Here is a 26,458-nt window from a genome sequence, read left to right as displayed (position 1 = left end):
TAAAACACTGTAGGCCATATAAATGTTTAGCAAGAGGTTTTACAATGAAGTAGAAAATTTCCTAGCAAGTCCAGGGCTGATAGGAATTGTATAGTAATTATTGCTGTACTTTCCTAAACTGGTTTATAGTGATTGTGATTTAAGGTAACAAACTTTGAACCATGAGAAGAAAGAGGCAAGTTGCCTACTTGCCTTCCTCCTTTACCCGTTTTCCTGCAGAGTTAGAAGAATGTTCCCCTAGATTGCCAGAAGAGGAGAGATTATTGTATGAATTTTCCCCTCTTTAGTGAAAGCTCTTCTTTCCCTTGTCTTCTACCTCACCAGTTCATGCAAAATGGGCTTCATATAAGCACATAAAACACACTCCTAAGAAGACATTCTCCCAACTTCCATTCTTTCAATAACAAACAAATATTGAACATTTGCTCAGTGTCAGGCACAGTGTAAGTTCCTGGATCTACAGAGACGTGAAAACCACCCAATAAAAAGTCTCTGTCTCTCAGGTTCTCAGGTTCAGTTAGAAACCATCTTTCTAAGGGGAGTTAGCTGACACTTCAGTTCTAAGAGAAATAAGCTATGGGCTGTCATGAGGTCATCACAAAGATGACTTTGCCACATGGTTAGCCTTTCTTTGGAAGTGAACATAGAGTAAGGTCAATTTTTAAAAGGACCTTTTCTGGGTAATGAGACATGGTGGAGTGACTGCTGTGTTGTAGATTTAGAATTCTGCTGGCATAATGGATCATGATACCATTCTTGAAAAGTTGCTACTACACCAGAGACCTGAAAGTTACTCGAGCTTTTTTGCTACTCTTGGAAATCAGATTTACTGGCATTTAAAACATTTTCTATGGTTTACATTATTATTATTTTTATTATTTTAAAATATAAACTTATTGTTTAATTTAGTAGTTAGCATCCTATTTTGCTCTCACATAACAGGAAAGTGCCATTGAATATTATCTTTAATCCAGCAATAAGCAGTTGTTGCATTTTACCAATATTTTAATTTTAACAATGATGTAGAGAGAGACATCAGCTTCCTTATAACTCATGACATTTGCCTTCACAGATCCATACTCACTTTAGACAAAGAATTGGAAAATGAGAGGCTTAATAAACCTCCAAAGTCTCAAAGTGGTAATCATTTTATGCTATTTTCTTGAAATTCTCTTTGTCCAGTCCTATCATCTCTTCTATGATTTGATTTGTAGAATAATAATGAGAATATTTACATTATTCTTTTCACATTCTCTTCCTCTTGGTGATATTTCAGTTACCCCTATTTTAAAAGAAAGCATATGAAAAACATGATTCTAAAATTTTGAATTACAATCTAAAAATTTCAGTTTCATCCATGAAAATTGCTCTTACCATTCTTCTCAGAATCCGGAAGCATTCAAGTATAAATTGTGGGCACCCATTAAAATAAAACCCCCAGTCAGCTTTCTAATCTTCATAAGAGTATTTCAACATTAGCATCTACTTAAAATGAATTAGCAACTTCTTTTATAGCAGTTGCTGTTGCCAGTTCTTGCTCCAAGAACCTTACTAATGATATTGTTATAATATGCATATCAACTCAATGAGCTAGGTACAATTATGAGTCTCATTTTACAGATGAGGAAATTAAAGCAAAGAGATGTCAAATGACTTACCCAGGGCTCCACAGGCAACAAGTGCCTTTATCTCTATCCTGTGCCATTTTCTCATACAACTTCGCATGTCTAATTTATGGATACACAAACCCTTAAACTCTCCACTATCTGGCCCAGCTCAGAAGCAAGATCGAGAAAGCATTAGGTGTTAATGACTGAAGGACATATATTGCTCCAATTATTTTAGGTTGCCCTTTTACCCTATTTCAAACAATAAGAAAATGATCATATTGAACACTGACCCTTTCTAAAACAGACTTCATTACTGTATTTGATGCCAAGCCTTTCTTTTATTGGTGGATGCTCTGAGAAACAGCTTCATAGATCCATCACTGTATTTGATATGAGAATGCTACTGAGGACTTTGTCTACTGTATTACTTTGTTTCACATTGTAAAGACCTGAGTGAAGAACTTCTTTTTAAAATTTAGGGATAAGAAAGGGATTTGCTTTCACTGATAATCTCCCTGCCTTTTTCAGTAGTCATTTACAACTGTCCCTATTTCTCTTTTCACTTTGGTTACCAGGAATAACATATTTAGTTTAGTCAAATATGTGTCTTAGAGTCAAATATGTAGCTCAGTATTAAAAGTGTTTTAAAGTAGGTTCTTACAGTCTGCATTTTTATATTTTATACTCTCTACTTCTCTTCTCTTTTTGGCTTCCTATTTCAGTTTTTATTTTCCCTGCTCCAGATTTTTACTAACATTTTATCACCCCTTTTGTAAGTTTTACGTAAATCACCTCAAATCTCTTGTAGAATAAGATAGAGACAATTTTGTGTCCCCAAACACCAGGGATGCAAGAAAGCAAAAGGTATGGTCTCTGATTTTATGAGGCTCAGACATGATTGGGAATACAGCACAAGGATGCAGAAACAAATTCACCTTGAGAATATCACAAGTGGTATAGATGAAAAAAATGCCATAGGAGTTTTGCATGAGGTCTGGGACAGTTGGAAAAAACTTAAGAAGTAGAAACTACACTGGCCATTGAAGAAAGGTTAGAACTTCAGTAAGAATAGTATGGAAAGGAGGAAGATTTTTAAGAAAGGAAAATGTATTGAACCAAGATATTAATGGGAATCTGGTTTATTCAAATAACAATGGCAGAAGATTGTTAGTTGTCAGCTCCAATATCCATTCTCATCTCTCCCTCAATTGCTGAACTTCAGTTTCATTTCAGAGCAGCCATGTAATCAGATAAAAGACTATGTTTTCCATTTTTACTTTGAAACCAGGTTAATCAAATTAATCTGTTTTCGCCAGTGAAATATAAGCACGAAGTGTTGTGTCACTCTGTGGGACTTTGAGAAAGTCTCATTAAAGAGAGGAAGTTTGCTCTTCTTTTCTCCTTCTACCATCCTACTGCTTGAAGCCCAAAGAGCTCAATGAGCATCTTAGACCCTGAGGATAAGGAAGACACTCAGAATGATGGAGCAGAGAGCTCAGAGCAGATTGGCCATAGCTGAATGTAATGCCTCCCGTATAAAACCATTTAGCTAGAGTAGATAATTTATATAGAGCATAATGAAAAATTGTAGGTCAGAGCTAATGTTCAGCAAACAAGTATGAGCTTTATTTTATTAAAATAGGAAATATATGTGTGTCTATATATATATATTTTGGTTTTGTTTATGTTTTTGAGACAGGGTATCACTTTGTCACTCAGGCTGGAGTGTAGTGGCACAATCCTGGCTCACTGCAGTCTCAACCTCTTGGGCTCAAATGATCCTCCCACGTCAGCCCCCACAAGTAGCTGGGACTGCAGGCATGTGCCACTACACCCGGGTAACTTTAAAATTTTTTTTAGAGATATGGTTTCGTCATGTTTCCCAGACTGGTCTTGAACTCTTGAGCTCAAGTGATCTACCCTTCTCGGCCTCCCAAAGAGCTGAAATTAGATTTTATTTCAAGCAAAAATGTAAAAAATATCAAGATGAATATTATTTTTTTCAATTTACAACTTTGCAAGATGAGATTTATGATTAGTCTCTTAACACATTACAGGCGTGAGCCACTGTGTGTGGCCTATAGGAAATAAATATTTATGATCACATCTGTGATTTTTCAAGAAAAAGTTTCTAAGCCATTTTATTCAGCTAATTAAACTTGTATGAATTTTTTTAGTGCAATTACATGTTGTATACCAACTGAGCATATTTGCATTGATGATAAATACAGAAATATGTACATACTCTGTGTTTACTATTACTATAAAAACATTTTATAAAAGGAAAGAAGATAAATTTAAAATAATTTTTGTGTTCAACGTTTTAATAACAGCTAAGGAAATAAGAAATAGGAGTTCAATGAAAAATATTTTTCCTTTTTTTTTTTTTTTTTTTTTTTTGAGACGGAGTCTTTGCTCTGTCGCCCAGGCTGGAGTGCAGTGGCACGAACTCGGCTCACTACAAGCTCCGCCTCCCGGGTTTACGCCATTCTCCTGCCTCAGCCTCCCGAGTAGCTGGGACTACAGGCGCCCGCCACCTAGTTTATAAATATAAACTTTAGTTTCATAACTCATTATTAAAGAACAGATTAAAACCAAAAATTTTAACAATACCATTACATTTTAAATTTAAATTTAACTAAAGGAAACTCTACAAAAAAGGCTATACGAAAAGGTGTTTAGAAAACTTAAACATTGCTGGGTGCGGTGGTTTGCACCTGTAATCCTAACACTTTGGGAGGCCGAGGCAGGTGAATCACGAGGTCAAGAGTTCAAGACTAGCCTGGCAAACATAGTGAAACCCCATCTCTACTAAAAATACAAAAAATTAGCTGGGTGTGGTGGTGGGTGCCTGTAATACTAGCTACTCGGGAGGCTGAGGCAGAAGAATCACTTGAACCTGTGAGGCAGAGGTTGCAGTGAGCCAAAATCTCGCCACTACACACCAGCCCCGGCGACAGTGCAAGACTCTGTCTCCAAAAAAAAAAAAAAAAAAAAAAAAAAAGAAAAAAAACCTTAAACATTAAAATAATTTATTCGTTATATAAAAGATATTAAAAACTCATTATCAGGGAAATTAGATTTTATTTCAAACAAGAATGTAAAAAAATCAAAATGAATATTATTTTTTCAATTTGCAATATTACAAGCTGAAATTTATGATTAGTTGTTAAAACATTATTTTTGTTGAGCAATTAGAAATTACCGTGTATGATTTAGAAAACCTATTAAAGAGATTTTGTTTATTGTAAATGGAAAGAAGATGAGAAGACATGTATTTTTGAAGTTTCCCAATTTGGTGGTATTTCATGTCTAAATGAGTAAAGATTTTACTTTTCATAGCCTTTTGACTCTTCGTTTGAAAATCAGGTATATCATTCCAGATTTCTTCTGCAGGTGCCAGAAAAGTAAATGAATAGTACTTCTGCTATAAAATCGTCTTCCCTTTCTGAAGAATTACTTTAGAGCATTAGGTCACCAGCTGGGAGAGGTATCAAGCACAAATATGCCAAGAAAATGAAGTTTCATAGTCATCCAATTGGAAGCAAACTTTTTGTGGGAATCAGGTACTTTTCTTGCTGATTTCCTAATTCTTGGTAATGTTCTGTCATGGTAATGTTATAGCACATTGTTACGAGATGGCATTACAGAGTGATTCAGAGTATCATACAGCTAAATTTGGTTATGGCAGCAAAAATGTTCTGTATTAGAAAAATGTTTTAATTATTAATAAATAAATTAATCCACCTAGACTTATTCAGGGCTTTTAACACTTCAAAATGTTCATTCTAAATTATAATTATATAAGAAACAAAATGTATAAGATTATCATGGATTATCTCTATGTCGCGAAACAAGAGTAAACAGTAAACTAAATCTAGGTATTCACAGGAATAAATTTAAAAATTTGGATTGCTTGAAGATGTTATGCAAAGCTAAGTTTAAAAAAAATATTTCCATAGCAGTGTTGCTATTTACAGAAGGTGAAAAATAAACTCACAACTGGTAGATGGTCTTAGACTGTTAAGAAAGGAAGGAAAGAAAACTTGGCAAATTCACTCTCACTAGGATTAGCTTCCTAGCTTTATAGACGTTTAGAATCAAATATAAACTTCAGAACTTTAAAGACATATTATCAGATAAATAACTAACACTGAAGCCTTTTCCAGTTCCATGCTAGAAACCGTATCTTGAGAAACTAGAAAGAAATATTTAAAATCTAATATAATTTACTTATTTCCTGTTTCATATGAGGTATGATAAATGTTATATATTATATAATTTATATTATGCATAGCATATGTTATTAAAACAAATCATATATATTTGTAATGTAAAATTACTGAAATCTTCCCCTCCATTTTCCTGTCTTCTTTCTTTTCTTTTTAATCTTCATTGTTAATTATTTTGAAATATTGATGACTAGGAAGTTTACCTGTTTTATATGAAATATAACTTAAAAATTACAGTATTAGAAGGTGTAGGGTCAAAAGTATGGCAGGTAGATAGATTCATTTCCCATATTTATGGGAAATGAACTGATTTAAAACAGGAGAAGTTTAACCTAAGGTTCTGACCAAGGTTTGTTGTGGTTCAATGGAGGGAGAATATAGCTGTGACACATGAAGGAAGGGTTGTAGATGAGAGAGCATTAATGGCCTGTGTGAAAACAAGTAAGTGAATTAGAATAAGAATGTCAAGCAGAAGATCTGGAAACTACCTTGAACCACCCTTGAAATCTCTTGCATCTCACTGAAGTCACTGAGCTCTGGGGCTCCCTGAACTCATAATTCCATACCGTATTGCGTGTCTACGTGTCTGAGCCAAGTTACTCCTGCTCTCTTTCTTCTTTTTCTTAGTAATGTTTACAGATGAGAGCTTGTCAGGGTGGCGACTGTGATGGGGGGTGGTGACGGTGATGGTGGGCAGTGTCTGTGATAATTTCTACAAACTGTGGATCAAGGAGCTGAGTTGTTTGACCTAGAGAAAAACTGAGGGCAAAGTAAATTTTCTGTGTTCAATCCCTGGAAGAACTTTTACTAGAAATTCAAGTGGATTGTTTCATGTTTCGGAGAGAATAACTAGAAAAAATTTTGACTCTAATAAATAGCATGTGAGTATTAGATTCTTTTTTTTTTTTTCTTCCAAAAAAGAAGTAGCCTCCCTTATAAACTGTTTCTTATCACCAGTGGTTCAACCAGACATATCGAAGGCAGATTGTAACAGATGGCTGCAAAGTAGGACCCTCTGATTCTGTGCTTTTCATGTACACATAACCAGTCAAGACAAGAATCCCTATCCCTTCTTCATCCATCCCTCTGCCACCAAGAAAATGTGTTTACTGCTTCTCTTTCCCCACATACTACCTTCCAGTCACTGGCCGCTCCCTACCCACACCAAGGGTAACCCTTATCCTGCCTCTTCCAAATATAGGTTAGCTTTGCCTGTTTTTAAAACATTTAAATGGATTCATTCAATAACATTCTTTTGTAACTGGCTTTTGCGCGATCATACTTGTGTGATTCATCCTGTTTTGTTTAGTTGTAAATGATTAATTCTATTTGCTGTACATATAGTGCTTCACTGTGTGAATATGATACACTTTATTGCACTGTTGAGCATTTGGGTAGTTTCCAGTTGGATGCTATTTGCATAATGCTATAACAAGCATTCCATTAAGTATCTTGTTATTGAACATATGTATGCATTTCTACTGGAAATATATGTAGGAGTGAATTGCTGGGCCATGGGGTATACCTATGTTCAGCTTTAGTAGGCACCATAAAGTAGTTTTCAAAGTGATTTTATCTATTTACATTTCTACAAGCAATGTCAGAGAATTCTGGTTGCTCTATTCCCTCGTCAACATTTACTATTGTCAGTATTTGTAATTTTAGCTGTGCTGATGGATGTTTTGTGGTCAGAGTGATGGTTTAAAATCATGATTATGTCTTTTCTGTTTTAAAAACACTCTCCCATGGCTTCTAATTTAACCTAGAATAAAATCCAAGCTTCCTACTGTAGTTTACAGACCTCTGTATAATCTAGCCACTGCTTATTCCTGATTTCATTTTATATCAGTCTTCCTTGTTCTCTGGATTCCAGATCTGCAGCCTTTACTTCTTTTCAAAGTTAACTTTGTCTCAGCTTTTTACTTATTCAGCCTTTGATTTTTAATGTCACAATGGTTTTTTAAAAAACTGATCACTGGGCAAATATAAGGAGTCAAGATAAATTAAGGTGATATGATTTAAAAAGCCGTCTTTGGTTGAGGTATTCTCAAAGTTTGAGAACAGTAAGTCCTTTAAAATTACCATTTTGTTTTCCATTTGGATTTAGGCTTAGGCTTTGATATTAACAATGATCAAAGAATTTCTTTCCTGGCAAGGAGGAAAACAAAACGTTCCTCAACAGTCTTTTGGAATCACTGAGATTGAATAAATGTTGACATTGATTCAAGCTCACATTCTGATCTGCAGACATTTCTTTCCCAAACAGAGCCAGGAGGAAGAGTACACTTTCTTTTATGGAAGACTGCATGATTTGAGTACTGACAGTTTAAATACTGTACACTATGATTTATTGAGAAATGGAAAGCACATTTATTATTTTTTCAAATCCTTTCTCTTTGGCATGGCTTTTATAAATCTCTCTTGTCATGCAGTATGAAAGAACTATTAGCTGTTTCACTTTTACAGTTTCCATTGTCAGATGTTTTAAAATTGCAGTTGACTATATATTTGTTGAAAGGAAAAGAGTGACATAATCTTGTACCTTTCACTTCTTATAACAGTCCTGGTTTTACATAGATTAAAGGCAATTATGGCTATAGCATATTATGCTAGAAGTAAAATAATGATTGTATAAGCTTTAATTTTGTGTTATTTTATATTATTACAAACTGTCAAAGAACTAAATAGAGATATAGAGTAGTCATTAATATGTATATTAAATGAGAATATTACATAAATTTGGGAAGATCAACTTAATTTTTGTGACAGTATTAATAAATCTTAAATCTTAATGCCATAATATATATTAGATTATATCATAATTCAAATCTTTGTAGACTCTTTTGGTGTACTTGCCTTATTAAAAAAAAAAGAGTTGTCAAACTGTTGTAATGTTTCCTTGAGAATCCTGCACATCCAATGAGAGTGAAATAACAGAAGGATGCCAAACTTATCTCCTCAAAATTTACAGGAAAGAAAATCTTACAAAATTATATACATCAGTAATAAATTATTTTCAACTCAAACTATTATAAGAATATGAAGAACTATGTTAGGAGAAGAATGGATTACCCCAAACACATTTTGTACTCACTAATTAAACTTTGAAATAACAGATTTTATAACAATTTATAAAGAAAAGTTCTTAAAGTTTTGTGACTATGGCAGTTACAATTTCAAGAGAAAACTTATGATTGCTATAGCTGCCAGCCACTTTCAGTAGTTGATGATGAAAGATTTGTAAGATTTGTTCAAACTATGGATGTTTCATAAAATTATCTCTAGGAAATATGCTGCTAAAAGTTGTTTTCTGAATAACATTTTTCTGTGCACAGAGAAATTTGGAGACATTTTTATTTTATTTATTTATTTTTATTTTATTATTATTTTTTGAGACAGGGTCTTGCTCTGTTGCCTAGGCTGGAGTGCAGTGGCATGATTTTGGCTCACTGAAATATTTGCCTCCCGGGTTCTAGCCATCTCCCCACTTCAGCCTCCCAAGTAGCTGGGACTACCGGTGCATGACACCACACTTGGCTTAGTTTTGTATTTTTTGTATAGATGAGGTTTCACCATATTCCCCAGGCTGGTCTTGAACTCCTAGGCTCAAGTGATTTGCCCACCTTGGCCTCCTAAAGATTACAGGTGTGAGCCACTGTGCCAGCCTAGAGACATTTTTAAATGGGCCACAATCTATAAACAGTGATTGCTGAAATAATCTAGAGATGACAGTGCTGATAAATTATATTCAGACAATAATATAAAAATTTAGAAAAGCAAGCACTAGAATTTTTAATGATCTGAACTAAGTATTTTTGATAACATTTAATTTATTCTTTTTGTTTGTTTGTTTGTTTGATACAGTCTCACTCTGTCACCCAGGCTGGAGTGCAGTGGTACAATCTCCACTCACCCCATCCTCCACCACTCGGGATCAAGTGGTTCTCCTGGCTAATTTTTGTAGTTTTAGTAGAGACAGGGTTTTGCCGTGTTGTCCAGGCTCGTCTTGAACTCCTGACCTCAAGTGATCCACCCGCCTCGGCCTCCCAAAGTGCTGGGATTACAGGCATGAGTCACCGTGCCTGGCCTTGTTTATTCTAATTCCAGGTGTTCTCTGCATGATGGTAATACTTGGCTTTGGGTAAATATCAATTCTAGCATTCAGCTTTCAGTGAAAATGTGTATTCACTGCATCACCAATGTTTATTTATTAGTTAACAATATATATGTACTATGGTCCTAGTGATTAAGTACCAGGCTTACTATATGAAGTACCTAATATATTATAAAATAAACAGAGAAATAGAAATTGAAAAGGCTGAGATGAAGATGGCATGAACATATTTTAAAATGTCATCTTTCTAGTTATGGCTTCTTAAGTACATTAGATAATATTTTAAGAAATAAAATTAGGGCAGTGCATTCATCATAAATGAAAGTTCATGTAAATTTGTTTTATAGTCTCCATAATTTCAAAAAGTTTAAGGGCTGATTGGACACAGTGCTTTCAATTCCCAGTATGGCTATTGAGGAACATTTCCTAATAGGAGGGTTAGCTTCCTTGGTTTCTGATTGTTTTCTGGTGCTTGCATCATTATTACACTGTCTTTATTATTTAATTTATTTATAGGAGTATTTTTAAGACACTTGTGCCTTTTCTGAGCATAAGTTTAGTTAACACTATATAGAATAATTTGTAAACCAATTTAACTGCTTACAAGTAAGCTGAAAAGTCACGATATCCTAGCTGCCTGTGGCTCTCTCTTCCTCTCTCACCACCCCAACAGCCAAATTATCTTTCAGATCTCAGCCTCATTGCCATGTTTTCTTTGGTGGATCTTTGGTGGGAAATTTTAGGTGGTCTGAATAGTTCTTTCCAAAGGTTTTTTTCTTGCTCCATGTTTGTAGCTACCATCTCAAATAATTTCAATATGGTCAGTTCTGATTTTCTTGTGTCAGATCTTATGTACATCAATCCCTTCATTTTTTTTGTTGATTTTCTTCCAATGAGTTTTTTTGTTTTCCTCTTCAATTCACCAATGCACACAGTTCTAATTATCCATCCAAGAGGGTAAATTATCTTAAGTCAAAACAATGCTACTCTTTTTTTTTTTTGAGATGAGTTTCCCTCTTGTCTCTAGGCTGGCGTGCTGTGGCGACATCTCGGCTTATTGCGACCTCTGCCTCCTGGATTCAAGCAATTCTCCTGTCTCAGCCTCCCGAGTAGCTGGGATTACAGGTGCCTGCCACCATACCCGGCTAATTTTTGTATTTTTAGTAGAGATGGGGGTTTCATCATGTTGGCCAGGCTGGTCTCGAACTCCTGACCTCAGGTGATTCACTTGCCTCGGCCTCCCAAAGTGCTGGTATTATAGGCGTGACCCACCACACCCAGCCAACAATGATATTCTTAAAGAATATTATCTTAAAATATTCCTGATAACTAATAATGACATTTCAAACATTTTCTGAGAATATGTTCTGGGCAAAATTTTCTCAGTGCAAAATATATGCATTCTTAGTACATATTCTTAAATGGTGAAGAAAGGGTTATGAGATTTTTAAGATTGTTGACTTTTTTCACTGCACTATAACAGAAAAGACATTGTAAAAAAGAATTGGTTAATTTACATGAAAAAGAGGTTCATTTACATATATCAGAATTTACTAGTTATGGCAGGTGGCATCCACATAGATTAGAAGTTATTTTATTGTAGGTCCTGAAATCTTGATTCTGTTATCTTACTTCTATTATCAAATGCTCAGAGTGTCTTGACAAAAACATTCACCGACAATGTGTTTGAATGATGTAATTAACTCAGGTAGCATGGAAAGCTGTTGTGAATTTAAGAAAAGCTTCATAAAATCCTTTTTTGGTTAAGATTCTGTTTATGGTCTAGAATGCCTCTGTCAACAGAAAGCTCTGAAGTCAGGGAATGTTTACTGTGAGTGCTACTGTAATTAAATTTGCCATTTGAGTCATTGCCCAGGAGTGATGTCAGGTAACAGATTACGTTTGTTCACATCTCTTTAGTTTATATGAGTGTTATGAGACAGATATTACTGACAGGGCTTTATAGATTCAATATTTCAACTATTTCTCTGTTTACCCTTTTGAAATGATGTCTTGAAATCCTGAGAAGATATCGATAAGACTGTGTAAATCCTTTTCAAAGAGTTTCCTCCAAATTTTATGGTGATTTACCACTAATGGAGTACTGACTTTATTTTGCCAAATTATATTATGAAATCATATTTTTCTATGAACTGACAGAGTGAAGAAATTTCTAAGGTAGCTATCCAACATTAGAAGATGAATGCCTTGGAAAGTAATAATAATAATGACATGACTAAAAATAATGATAACATTATAAAACATTTTTGAAGGCTGTGCATGCATTATTTCCTTTGTATAACTCTATGAGTTAAATAATATTATATTCATTTTACAGAGCATAAAGGTTTGAGAAAAAAGTTAACTAACTTGCCAAAGTTCACAGTAGAAGTGATGAAATAGGAACTGAAATCTAGGTCTGCTTAATTTCAGAACCCACACCTTCACCACCTCACTAGATACTTCATTCCTGGAGATGATCAAGCCTGGTCTAGAAGATAGCTTGGCAAGGAGAGCTTAGAAAGGCTTCCAATATCAGATGGATAGTGAACTAAGTGAAGTAAAACTTTCAAGCCCTGAGAATCTGTGATTCTATGTTTATATCAGTAAGAAATGTATTTTTATGTACCTTTAGACTTCAGAAGGGGAATCGTGACTGGAGTTTCATCAAAGATGGATTTAAAATTAGTTTTAATTTAAAGCACTAAAATGGAATATGAAATAGTTTAGAAAATTTGGTTTCCAAACAAATGATCTCTTCGAATTGTAGGTTAAATTTAGTTAAAGGAAAATGGTGTGACTCCTTTGAGAGATGCCTTCCTTCAGGCCCTCGTGTCTCATCTAAGTATTATAGTCCTTTCTCTACTGGTCTACCTGCCTGGAGTTTTGTGCCTTGTAATAAACTCTCCACTATAAAGTTGAGTTATCTACTGAAATACAAACCTGATCCCATAACCCACCTACCTAAAACACTCTGTGATGATTTCCATTGTCAGTTTTTTACTTCAGTGCTCAAGACTTTGGCCTCCACTGTCTAAAGTCTCCTGATACTTTTCAGCATGCACCCACCATTCTAGACACATGGGGATTCTTTATAGCCCCTAAATGTGTTATACAGACACACATAACTCTGTCATGCAGATTGCTCTGCACTTCTGTGTGTGCATTTGTACCTCTGACTGAATGCTTGTCTTCTCATTTTCTATCTAGAAAATGCCTTACTCATACTTTTAGTTCCAGTTTAAATGAAACCTCCTGTGAGAAGTCTCTCAATATCTCCCAGGCAAGTTAATCATTCTTTTTGCAATTCCTCCAGTGCATTTGGTATATGTTTTCATTTTAACACCTTGAGCTGTAATCATATCTCCACATGCTCCCAACTATGAGTTAGTTCCTCAAGGAGAAAGACAACATTTTATTTAAAAAAATCTGTGTAGACCAGGCGTGGTGGCTCATGCCTGTAATCACAGCACTTTGAGAGGCCAAGGCAGGTGGATCACCTGAGGTCAGGAGCTCGAGACCAGCCCAGCCAACATGGTGAAACCCTGTGTCTACTAAAAATACAAATATCAGCCAGGTGTAGTGGTATGCACCTGTAATCCCAGCTACTTGGGAGGCTGAGGCAGGAGAATCACTTGAACCTGGGAGGCAGAGGTTGCAGTGAGCCGAGATCACGCCACTGCCCTCCAGCCTGGGTGACAGAGTGAGACTCTGTCTCAACAAAACAAAACGTCTTTGTATAGTTTTTGTTTTACAAACAATTGCCTAGTACAGTTCCTGGTACAATAGCTGCTCACAATTCCTTGTTGAATGACTGGTGGAATGCTGTGTCAAGAAAGAGCATGTGAAGGAAGAGTTGAAAATTTGGGGAGTTGCTTTTGCTAACATGCTTTCTTTAGAATCTGTTTTTCTCCCTGTTTTTGAGAGTCCTGGAAAGATATGTTATAGGTTGGGAAAGACATTATATGTGAAAAACTGAAGTGATACTCAGGCCCAATATGACTTTTTGGAGAGGTAATAGGAATATTTGGGTTCATTATTTGATAAAAATGAAATGTTAAAACAAATAGCATATCTTTTAAAATACTTTTTAAAGGATTCAAATAATTCCATGTGATGGCTGGCTGGTAGTGATCATTGGAAGTCAAAAGGGGACCACATCCTGGATCAAGACCACACACCCCTGTGACTTTTACCTTTTCATCCAGAGTAATCTCTAGCTTCTCTTGGTATAGAAACAGACACTGTGCTTGGTATAAACTCACCCTTCTTAAAAGAGGTCCAGATTGAAGTCAAGTACTCAGTTTAAGAAAACCTAATCCTAAGACTTCTATCTACCTTTATTTTTTAGCAGGGGTCAAGAGTGAGTTGCCAATCCTCACTCCTTACTGTCCTGGACACTTGTAGACTTGCCACCATTTCAGTCTGACTCCACCAGGACAAATCTCAGTATGCCACTTATCTCTCTTCATACTGGTCACCATAGAAAGTTCCAGATTTCCTAAAATCCTGATATCATTGACATTCTTTCTATAAGAATGCTTTCTAGGGGGAACTGGCCTCTCACAAGAAGGCATTCCTTCTCTGCAGCCCTCTCAAGTGGTGGCTGCTTTTAATTCCACAGCTCTTACATAGCTGGACCTGAAGTTAGGAGTAGGCATTCTCTTTTCTCCTCATTGCTGCTTTCAGATCATTCTTTTTCTTTCCTGTAAAACTCCAAATTCCATGACACCCACTGCTTTTCTCCATTACTGTTATCAACTTACGGGACAGTCCCAAGCCCCCATTTCACTATCATTTTAGCTTCTGGATCACCATCACTCTCTCCAACATTATCCCATTATTGGCAAAGATGATTTCTCCAATAATTGGCCTCTCATTCCTTTGATTGACTCTTTGACAGTGATCCATCCTCCGCCCTGCCACAGCTACCTATAGCTGTTGTCAAAAGATACCTCTCCCTTTTACCTTACTCTGAGCTTTCTCTGCACCCCTCAATTGTACCTATGATTTTATAATAGATTACACCATTTATAATTTATTATGCCTATTTCTAATCATTTGTTTCCCCCAGATAGAACGTAAGTTCCTAAAGGTCAGGGAATTTTTTTTTTTTTTTTTTTTTTTTTTTAAATTTGCTGATTGTAGGAAACTTTGGCCTGTTATTCTCAGAATCTGTTTCATTTTTCCCTGGGTACACTGGTAGACTACATTTCCAGGTTCCCTTCCTGTTTGGTATATCCTTGTGATTTGTTTCTGGTTGAAGGAATGTGAACAGAACTTACATACCATTTCAAGGTCTTGCCTCTATGCTCCTTTTCCCCCCATTTGCCATATGGACACAAAAGATCCAACAGAAGACTCTGAGGCTCTCTACAGGATAGTGGAACCACAAGGTAGAAACAATTCTGGATTCCTGAGTTAGCTAATGATAGCTGCCCACCAAACATACTCATTGATCTTTTGCCTGGCACAGAGGTATAGAATCCTATTGTTAAGGCATGAAAACTATTGTATTGTCTGTGTTATAACAGTGAGGCCATCCTGAATAATACAGTAATGTGTCTCATGCACCTAGAACTGTGACTGGAGCATGGTAATCATTCATTAACACATTATTCCTTTTTTCCTTCAGTATAATGGAATTAAAGGTCTTAAAATCACCAGTACTTTCTTAACCAGTATTTCAGAGCTTAGTAGTAGAATAAGGCTAACAAAGAGTCTGGCTTGGCTGGAATTGCCCTGAATTCTGATGATCTTTGCCAGAGAAGTATAATAGTTGCCCAGAGCGTGATTTCACTGGAGAATGGGGTTTTGTTACAGCTGTAATAACCAAATAGAAAGGCTAGCAAAGTGCCCTGTGAATTAATCTATTCCAGACTAAGTTTGAAACTAATAAATTATTTATTTCATCATATTTAACACCTTTGTTTAGAGTTCAGGAAATTCTTGCTGGACTGGGAAAAGACAAATTCAACTAGTTACATGTCATTCTCACAGTTCCTTTCTTTATTTATAGGAGGAATTCTCTAGTAGGCTAATCAGAGGTAGAACCTGGATTCTAATGCTGGTCTTGATTATCTTGGATATCTGGGGTCAGAAATTTGCTACTTCTTTTCTAGGAATCTCCAAGACAAAAATGTTCCTCTTTTTCTTCAGTGATGGCTAGAAGAATCTAATAACTTTGAATGACTATGAATGAGAAAATAAAAATGTCTTAGGGAAAAGCTAAGCAAGACACAAAGATAATAACTAAATTGAGAATAATCAGATTTTCTGCTTGATTTCATTTGTATATCAATTTACCTTAACCAAATGTTACTATTTATAAAATGGAATTAAATAATACAGATAGTAAAATTATTTAATAACCCTGCCTATAAGTAATATAAACATATACACACACAAATATGTCCAAAAACACTATTTCATTGAAAGAACCCTAATAACTTGGTGAACGAATGAAAAGAATATGTACTTAGAATAATAATGTTGCTTCTGTCTTCTGTATTATATGTCTATTTAAATTGGAAGAGAGTTCCTCAGTTTTGCCTTTACTTATAGTGAATGATTTGTAACAAAATATAATCTAGACAGAAAAAGGCATTTGTTTCCTATTTAAGTACACAATTTGCTCAAATCTGGAGACATTTTCCAGAGATCTGCAAATCATATTTTGATTTCCTAATTCACCCTTTCCCTCTTCAATATGCTATACATTCTATACATAATACAATACTATATTACTGATTATATTACCATTAACTCCTGATTTATGTGAAACTCATGACTTTTTAATTTCCTATGTTCTTTTAGAATTATTGGTTTTGTGCCTTTTTGCATAATCAATTCTTGTAATTTGAAAGAGACAAAATCTAAATTAATAGAAACATAATTCTGGTTAGTAAGTTAAAGTAGAAGACTTTATCTTCTATGAAAACATGCAATAGAAATTGTGCTTGTTATTATTTTTTCAAGATTTTTTGGCTATTCAAATATATTTCAAAATTTTTTGAAATATTTTCTCCGTAAAAGTGATGTTTTCAAGGGAAATGGAAACATTGATGATTGAGGGATTCAAAACTTCTATAATCCAAAGTGAATTATACTTGAGAACTGCAAGGTAGTTTATAAATATTAATTTCTTTTATGATGTATACATACTAATATGCATTTGCCTTCACTGCATACTCTAAGCTTTATTAACTGGGCTTAACATCTTAAACACATCTCTGCTTCCTGTTAGTCTTACAAATTGTGATTATCAAAAATACTTAATTGATTATTCACATGGAACATTCTTTAGGACTGGTCTGCACACATTTAGAGGACATGTAGTGGTTTTTCCATTGTGGAATTGCTGTTTGACCTTAGCATGACCTATCTGAGGGAATGCAGAACCACGAGTGGAATCTGGTTCCAAGTGGGCAAAATATACTAGTGTTGCATGAACTAGGGGATTACCAAAGGGCCCTAACATACCCCAGATGAAGGTTTAGTCAATGGGAGAAAAAATCTCACCCACAGAGAAAGGTAGAAATCCATAATTTTGGGAAGTGCTCTAGCCCCCTTATTTAAAAAAGAAAAAAATTCTTAAAAATCTGTGGAAAAGCAGCATCTGTCTCCTTGGTCTGTGTGTGTTTTTGAATAAACTCCCAAATGTTTCTTTGACCTCGGCACAGTTTATTGAGAGCAGTTGTCAGGCACAGATTGGGATCCACATTCCCCTAATCTGCCTTCCAAATTCCTTCTTGCATTTTATTTGGTCGTATCCTGTGCGTTTCGACTTGGCATTTCAGCATTTGTCACTGATCCTATTTTAAAAATCAAGCTTGCCGTTGTTTTGGCTCAGGTACTTTAAAAACAAAAATTGAAAGTCAAGGAACTATTCAGGAGGTCTTGGGAAAAAAGGCAAAACCAGCTGTTTTCTGTTAGTAACGACTGAATCTGGAACACAGGTTTCTTTAGGCGCTGATCTGCTGTCCACTATTTCACCTCTGGTGTCTGAGCAAATATTATATTCACTGACTCAAGATGAGAGTAAAAGCAAATCTTTTTCCATCTTCCAGTTCCTTGGGAAAAAGCACAAACTTGGGAAAGGAGATGTTTATTTTAAACTTGTGATAGGAATTAAATGGTACCGAATTCCAGTCCCAGGAAAAATTGTGAGTTTATCTTAGTGTAAGCAATTCCCATATCTATACATCTCCCTCAGACCCTACTTCTCTGTTTCTCGATATTGTTGCAATAAAAATGGCTATTTAACTTTTTTCTTCAAAACTTCCTTAATCTAGGTACTAACCTCTCAGAGAACTGGGAAATAATTACTTTATCAATTCATTCACACCATGCCATTAAGACTAATAATTGATAAATATATTAGTATTTATTCTAGTCATAGAAATTTCTGGCTCTTTCACAGGACATTTCTGAGAGATTTTTGGTCAGAGTGGGCCTTCTGGTAACTGCCAAATTACATTACAAAGGCGTTAGCCTAGTCTGCCTGAGTGTAAATAAATGTAGATTTATTTTTTTAAAGGATATTTGCCTATGCACACTTCCTATGCGATATGAAGAATGTGTCAAGTGTCTGCATAACTTATGTGTTTTAATTAGTATTTACTGAGTACTGTTGGTTAACCTGGCCTGATTAATAAAAACAACTTAGATGAAATAAATTCTGATGTTGTTAATTAATTAGTTCCTGTCTGGAGTCTTTTCATGGAGAAAATATCTTATGCTTATCGTCAAAGGCAGGAAGGCATAAGATGGAGGGTTAAAACACATCAACTTTGGTTGGTTTCCTAAGAATTCTCTTTGGTTCTCTTTTTTGTGGGGGTAGATTTATTTTAGGAGATGACAGTTCTGCTACACACATATGGACAGCAAAAGAGTGCTAGATCAGAAAGGGTAGGCTGGTTGTTTAGAACAGGAACCCAACAATGAGATGGAAACCCAGCACCCAAGATGTGCACATGCCTCCTTTTGTATTTTGCAAATGCAATGATTAACTAGGGCTGTTAATGAAGGCTCTTTTTGTCAAATCCTATTTTTAGATGTATTTACCCCTAATAATCACTAATATACTTTCAATTTTATTTTTTAAAAATTGTAAAATGAGTTTATCTACTGAAGGAGCACTAACTTCAGTTAGCTGCGAGTGCCTCTTAATCATTTTTTTTGATTCCATAAAAAATAATGTGAAAGTCAATAGCAAAGACTTAGAACCAACCCAAATGTTCATCAATGATAGACTGGATTAAGAAAATGTGGCACATATACACCACAGAATACTATACAGCCATAAAAAAGGATGAGTTCATGTCCTTTGTAGGGACATGGATGAAGCTGGAAACCATCATTCTCAGGAAACTGTCGCAAGGACAAAAAACCAAACATCGCATGTCCTCACTCATAGGTGGAAATTGAACAGTGAGAACACTTGGACACAGGATGGGGAACATCACACACTGGGGCCTGTCGTGGGGTGGGGTGGGGAGGAGGGAGGGATAGCATTAGGAGATATACCTAATGTAAATGATGAGTTGATGGGTGCAGCACACCAACATGGCACATGTATACATATGTAACAAACCTGCACATTGTGCACTGTACCCTACAACTTAAAGTATAATAATAATAATAAAAAAAAGAAAATAAAAGTTAGGCACAATAAAAAAAAAACTAAAAAAAAAAAAATAATGTGAAAGTAACCATTTTGTTGAAATATCAACTTGGAGGTAAAAACAGGAAATGAGTGAACTTTTTAATAACTTCTAATGTCTGTTAGGTGGTAGTTCTTTCAAGTTAACCATATCTTCCGCTCTGTAGTAGTAAGCTTCCTTAAGATTATTTCAGTTCAATTCTATAACACCCTGTCATTTAGAGCTAATAAAATGTTTCATTTAGGTGAATCCTTTCTTGTTCTCCATACTTGTTCCTCTGATAGTGGTTTGGCAAAGAAGAAGAGGGAATGACAGGATCTGCCCTTTGAGGAACCAACAACAGGGCAACGACACACAGCAAGTTGGCTGGAATCTCTTTGGTTGATTGTAACTCTTGTTCTTGGATGAGAACCACTCCTCATGGGTAGTGGTGAAGTTACTGTTCCTTTGTGAGTGATCAATGCTTCATTATCCATGTGGCTTTCAAGTGCTATCACCCTTCCCCAGTTGTTGCTTCCTCACAGGGCCTTATAGGGGCCTTTTGATGCACAGCCCTCTGATAGGGGATATCCATCTTAGTCTCAGCTTTATCTTTACCTTCTTTCCTTCCACAGCAGATGGACCACCAAGAATGCCTTGCTCTTGGGGTACATCCATCCAGTGAGTGGTCTCTTGGAATGAATATAAGCAAAATGGCTTTAACTTTGCTACCTTCTCCATTGTCTAGCTGTGTATCAGACACCCTGGTGCATCCTAGCAATAGCACAATGGGAATGCAGGCTGGACTCTTGGCACTGCATGCTCCTGATCTGCCCCTTCTCGCCTGCTGCTGCTCGTTATTTTGCTTATCAGGAGCTCAGCCACTTTCAGGCAAGAGATGATTACCAACACTTGCTTCAGTAACGAGGGGAGACACTTTTGGTTGAAAGACCAGAGCTGGAGAACCGATTAAAATAACTTTCCTCAGCCACAGAGGGGATGAAGGGAGCAATGAGTTGTTCTCCACGAACTCTATAGTACTCGAAAAGGTCGCTTCCATCTTTCTTCTCTGTATAGTAAAAGTCCTCTTAAAACTCTGTATGATAGAAATCACTAAACAAGTTTGGCCTCTGTCACTTACTAATTACATTATGTAATTATACTAACAACTGGCATGAATAGATCTTGGAATAAGTATAACCGACTGCTGGTAAGAACATAAATTACGGTGTGGGAACAGAAGTATAAACTCCTGGAAAAAAGATCACAGATTTGGCCTTTCACTGTGCTGCGAAAGTCAGTCAGTATGTTTTACAGAGGAACAGAGAGTTTTAATATGACAAGTCTGTTCATAAGGTGAGTTAGAGAGCTTTCACTTTAAACTTTGAGCTCTGAGCCATAAAACAACGTTATGAAATCTAGCTTGAATGACCTGACCGGAACTTTCTAGCTACTTAGTAACAATTAAGACATGAAATCAGCCTTTCTCATCTCAGGTGTTTTCCACTATAGTATTTGTATCCATCAGGGTTATTAAAAAAGTAGAAACCACTCTGGATATTTCAACTGGAAGGAATTTGTTAGAGAGAATTTGTTACACTGGAAATGTAAGAAAGAAGACATTGAGCAGGGAAGAGGGCAACAACTCAGAGGACAGCAAGTGCAGGGAGCTGCTACTATTCCTAGCACTTGAGTGTGTCACTGGAGCCCATGGGGTGGGGGCTAAGACCAGGGAAGGGGCTGCTTGGGAGAAACTGGGGTCACAGGGGATGGGATTGTCCAGTGGGATCCGGAGCCATGAAAAAGGTGCAGCCATTATCAGAGAAGTCAGCCACAGCAGAGACAGGGAGTAGTATCTGGGTTCTTCCTTCATCCTGTCTGCTATTCTTACTCTTGTGTCTATCTTTCCTTTTTGAATTTTCCGAGTGAATACATGGCTATGAACTAAAAAAACACATGGCACATCTAATAACTAAGCTCTAAAGGGGCATATTTAAAGGATAAAAAGAAGCACACTTCCAGTAAGACTGGTATTTAATTATTGTAAAAATAATAATTACACAAATAGTAAATGATAAAATGAGACATGATTATTGCGCTATTCATTCCTTTCATCCTCATCACAACTTTTGCAGTAATTTTACCTCTTTGTTTCTTTCCACCACATGAAAAGGCGATAAAGAAAGAAGGAGATGAACCAGAAAGATGAGATAGGAAAAAAGGCAAAGGCAAGTGGAAGCATCAGTGAAGCCAATGTGGAAAGGATCAAGAAGAACAGACAAATTGAGGCAGAAAAGCAAGGCCAGTAACTGTAATGATGAAGTTTTGAAATGATACTATGCATACTACATTTTAATGGGTATTCTCCCCATTCAAATGAGAGGAAGGAGGAGGAATTGGGAAGATGAGTGGAAAAGAATATTTCAAACGAATTCTCCCTACATGACATCACTTTCCTTTAGGCTGACCTTGATTTCTTGTCACCAGAGCAGGTGCCACATGTTTAGCTCTCTGAGCTGGTGGTATGTCGCAAATCCCATGTTTCTATGAGTGTTTTACACAACTTTTTCCTTGTGACTTAAACTCGTCTAGACTCAAAAGTCTAAGTTTGGACAGCAGAAGGAAGCCAAAACAGCAAAAGAAAGCATGCTATAGAAAAGATACTAAATCTTGACCATAAACAGAGGAGGGAAACCAGACAGCTGTATTGTACTTCAGTTAGTTTTGTTTACCACTATCTCTCAGGGCTAGTCCTGCTGCTACTCTGAGCAAGTTGTCCTGCTTTAATTTCAGTAGTATCTGTTTATCACCCAGTCTTCGTTGCCAGTTATGCTCAGGTCATTAATTGCTTGGTTACCTCTTAACCTCATTTGGGAAAGTTTATATGTTGATAGTCCTGTAACTTGAACCAGGTCACTTACTTTTAAGAAGGTTAGGATTCTTTTTATCTTCTCCAACTCATCACTAAAAGAGGTTAATTGAAAAATACAGAGACCACTACTTAAGTAATTTTTTCACCAAAGACATTCAATATCATGACAGAATTCAGGATGTGGAGGGAGACTGGCAGGTGGGGAAGGAGAGACAGAGAAGAGTTGGCAGGACCCATGTGTATCATCTTCTCAGTTTAGAAGCCCATATGGTGCTTCATAATGCTCTGCTCAATTGCCATATAGTTTTAGTCTACATCCTATTAAAAATAAACCCTATTAAGAAGAGCATTTCAGTTAAATTATAAATCTCATAATTCACAAGAATTTTGGGGGAATATCTGGAGTGTAATATAGACTGACCTTGAAAGATAAATTGAGACATCTTTTTTTAATGAAAAATATTTCTAAAAGAACTGTTCAATGTTTAATTTGTCAAGGACATAAAGATTACATGTCTTTGATTAAAATAAGGTTAAAATTTGATTTTAATGTTCAAAATAAAATAAACCAAAATATAAAAATCAAAATCCACCAAAAACTGTTACCCATAACTGAGGCATCCCCTATTCCTTTTATAGCCTGATGTACAAAGGTGTGAGTCCTAATTTTAAACCCTGGGTTGGACTACCCAAACCAGTCACAGTCCCTGCCCTCAAGAATCTTGTAATTTGGTTTATTGAATGAAATATAGCTACAATAGCAAGTTGTAGTGGCTTATAACAATGGTCAGTGATATATTAGGGTTTCTTCTTACAATGAGTAGAATAGCTGGCTACTTAGAATTAATCCTACAAATCTGCATGTTTTATTTCATTTCCACAGCATTTTTGGGAAAACATCAATAAAAATACTTAAGAGAAAGTGGACTTTATTTTCCACAATCTTATGTATATTTCTATATCTGAGCTGTGTACACTATCAATATTTCATATATAGTGCAGTTACAAAGCATAATTTGAGTGGTCTGTGTAAGAAGGTCGCCCTGTCCTCTGATGGCCACCCTTTCCAGTGCCCATTGCTTCCTGGATTTGTAACTTGAGGGAAATAGAGCAGCTGCCTTGAGCTGACTCACTCAGGGTACACTCATAAAAACACAGCCTCTTAAAAAAGCGAAAGGAAAAACGAGATATGGAAGCAATGCACATCAATGATAATTCTTATAAATGTACATACACTCTAATTTCCTTTATCATTGCATTGTGAGTTCTGGCTTTTGGACATGAAGACATATGCTTATTTTCATTAACATGATTTCCCCCTAAGAGATAAATATATGATTTTGGCAGAGAAATCAAAACAAATGTGAATACTGAGAAACATCCAAGTTATTATCTTGACAATTGGCTTTTATACGACAGTTGGACATCTTCAAGAACCAAAAATTTATCATTCATTGACGTAAACCTGTATTGTAGAAATTCTAATGATATGTCATGGAATCAAGAGATTTCTATTCCCTAAATAGATATTGCTATTTTATTGCCTAATAAAATAATAGAACATGCTATGAAGGATAAAATGAGATTTATAAAAAATTTAAAAACTAGAAATACAAATAAAATAATTCAAGACATTCAACACTTGGAATATATCAGATATTATATGTAATTTAATATATTCATTAAACTTATACAAATGTTTAATTCATACAGAATGCTAGATATTTTCATACATCTTCAGTGATGTTTTTACCCAAATTTATTTGGAAAATCTACTGGTTAGCAGTTCAGAAAATCTGGGTCCTTTCTCTAATGTTAAAAGTAATTTGGCCTTAAAGCACATACATAGAGATAGCTGTCAAATAAAATATCAAATACATCTTTTTGGAAATTGAACATAGTTTAGAAAACTCACAGAAAATATAACGTATTTTGAAATATTTAAGGTTAGATTTTTAACTTAAAGTATATATTTTCTCTGAAATCACATAGGTATAGATGTATACAATAATAACTAATTTGAAAAGGCAATGCTTGATTTTGAAATAATCTAATAAAAGCCATGTATTTTATAATCACATAAAATTATTAAACTAGGTCAGTTAAGATATTTTCAGCAAATGTTTTTAAATTCCTGACATTAAATTCCCAGGTTGATTTTAATTTTCATGCTTTGGATTTGGAATTGGTAGGTTTATTAGTTGGAAAAGGGATTTTAATATTTGGGCCTGGCCTGAAGCCAGTCTTTCCTACACAAGTCACACATAAAGCTTCATTTACAATAGTTAATTTGGAATTTTTAAACTTAATATTTCCTTTTCTAACATGGAAAGGTAATTAAGTCACAAGCAGATTTGCCTGCAAACATTCATGACTAACACATTTTCAAATTTTCTACGTTCAGAGGATTAATACTCCATTATCAGTTAAATTAACTTAAATATGAACAAATATAGAACTAACGGTCAGTCCGTAATGGGTTTTAAAATAGTTACGTGTGTAACAGATTTTTATAAACTTTATTAGAGATTGAGCCTCACAAGAAAACTCTAAGGTTAGTAGGGCAGCTTTTCGTATAGCCCTTCAATAGCATAATGATACTTTGCATTTATTGAATGTTTCCTTCCACCAAGACCCATGGTCACCATGTTACATGTATTACCTCTCAGAAACTTCATGACAACTTAGTGAATGAAGTTCTGTGATTAGTCCTTTATGTCAGAGGAAACTAGAAATATTATGTAGTTTCTGCCAGGTTACTGAGTTAGAAAGTGGTAAGACTGGGTATAGATCTAAGCTTATCTTAACCTCTTTTGGCTTTTTATTTATAGATGAAGAAACTGAAATATATAGAGAGAGCTCAAGTGTTTAGATCATTAGCAAGGAGTAAGACCAGAACCTGAATCCAGTTCCCGGGAATCCAAATCCAGCACTGATTCTACTCCATCACCATGGTGTGCCAAATTATTGTAAGGGTCTTTATAAATACAACTTTTTCATTTAAATCATGTGAGGTCAGTAGTGACTTTCAGTATGTTTAGATTACATATTGTTGTATATGTTTTGAACTCTGTCCTCTTACATATAAATATATCTTGTTTCTTTGATTTACAATTTTATAGCCAATTAGCTGTCCTTCCTTCCTTGGATCTTCCTTTCCTTCCAAGATAATTGTTGCAATTATATTGGGGGTTTTAGCTAATGGTAATGGGGAAGGCAGTTGTTTTTTGTTTTTGTTTTTGTTTTTTTTTGCATGGAATAAGCGTAAATATGCAATTAGGTGATGAATATTTAGTATTTTATGGAGCCTTTCAGTTGGGGGATGTCCTATGCGTGTATATTAACATACAGTACTGCAAGTACATAGTCATGTATTTGTGTCAATATGAATTAAGAACAACATAAATAAATACATATTTATGTTCATTATATTTATTAAAACTACGTAAGTGAATGGAAAATTTTATACCAGTTTTTGACAAACTGTGTACATGCGAAGAAAGATAAAACTGTGTAAGTCAACACCATATATGATTTTGAATCTAAAAAATATGGCTTTACTTAAATCAAAAAAGAACAAACTGAAAAATTTTTAAATATAGAGAATTTGGTTAACTCAGACACTATTTGTTTTAAGAAGTAGTTATTCTACATCAGTGTGGCCAGTTTAATAATTTGGCAAAGTTTTAAAGTAGGAGAGGTTAGTCCCTTGCAAAATAACTTCCCTTTTCTGTATCCCTTGTCTCCTTCTTCATGCACCAAAGTACTCATGACCTCTTCTGACTTTCTGCTGCTGCTGCTTCTTTGTTTTTTTTGTTTTTTGTTTTTTGTTTTTTGAGACAGGGTGTCCCTCTGTTATCCAGGCTGGAGTGCAGTGGTGCGATCTCGGCTCATTGCAATCTCTGCCTCCTGGGCTCAAGCAATTCTCCTGCCTCAGGCTCCCGAGTAGCTGGGATTACAGATGCCAACCATCACGCCCAGCTAAT

This window comes from Chlorocebus sabaeus, chromosome 10 (genome assembly GCF_047675955.1).
Source record: "Chlorocebus sabaeus isolate Y175 chromosome 10, mChlSab1.0.hap1, whole genome shotgun sequence".
Classification (NCBI taxonomy): Eukaryota; Metazoa; Chordata; class Mammalia; order Primates; family Cercopithecidae; genus Chlorocebus; species Chlorocebus sabaeus.
This window is presented reverse-complemented; position numbering follows the sequence as displayed.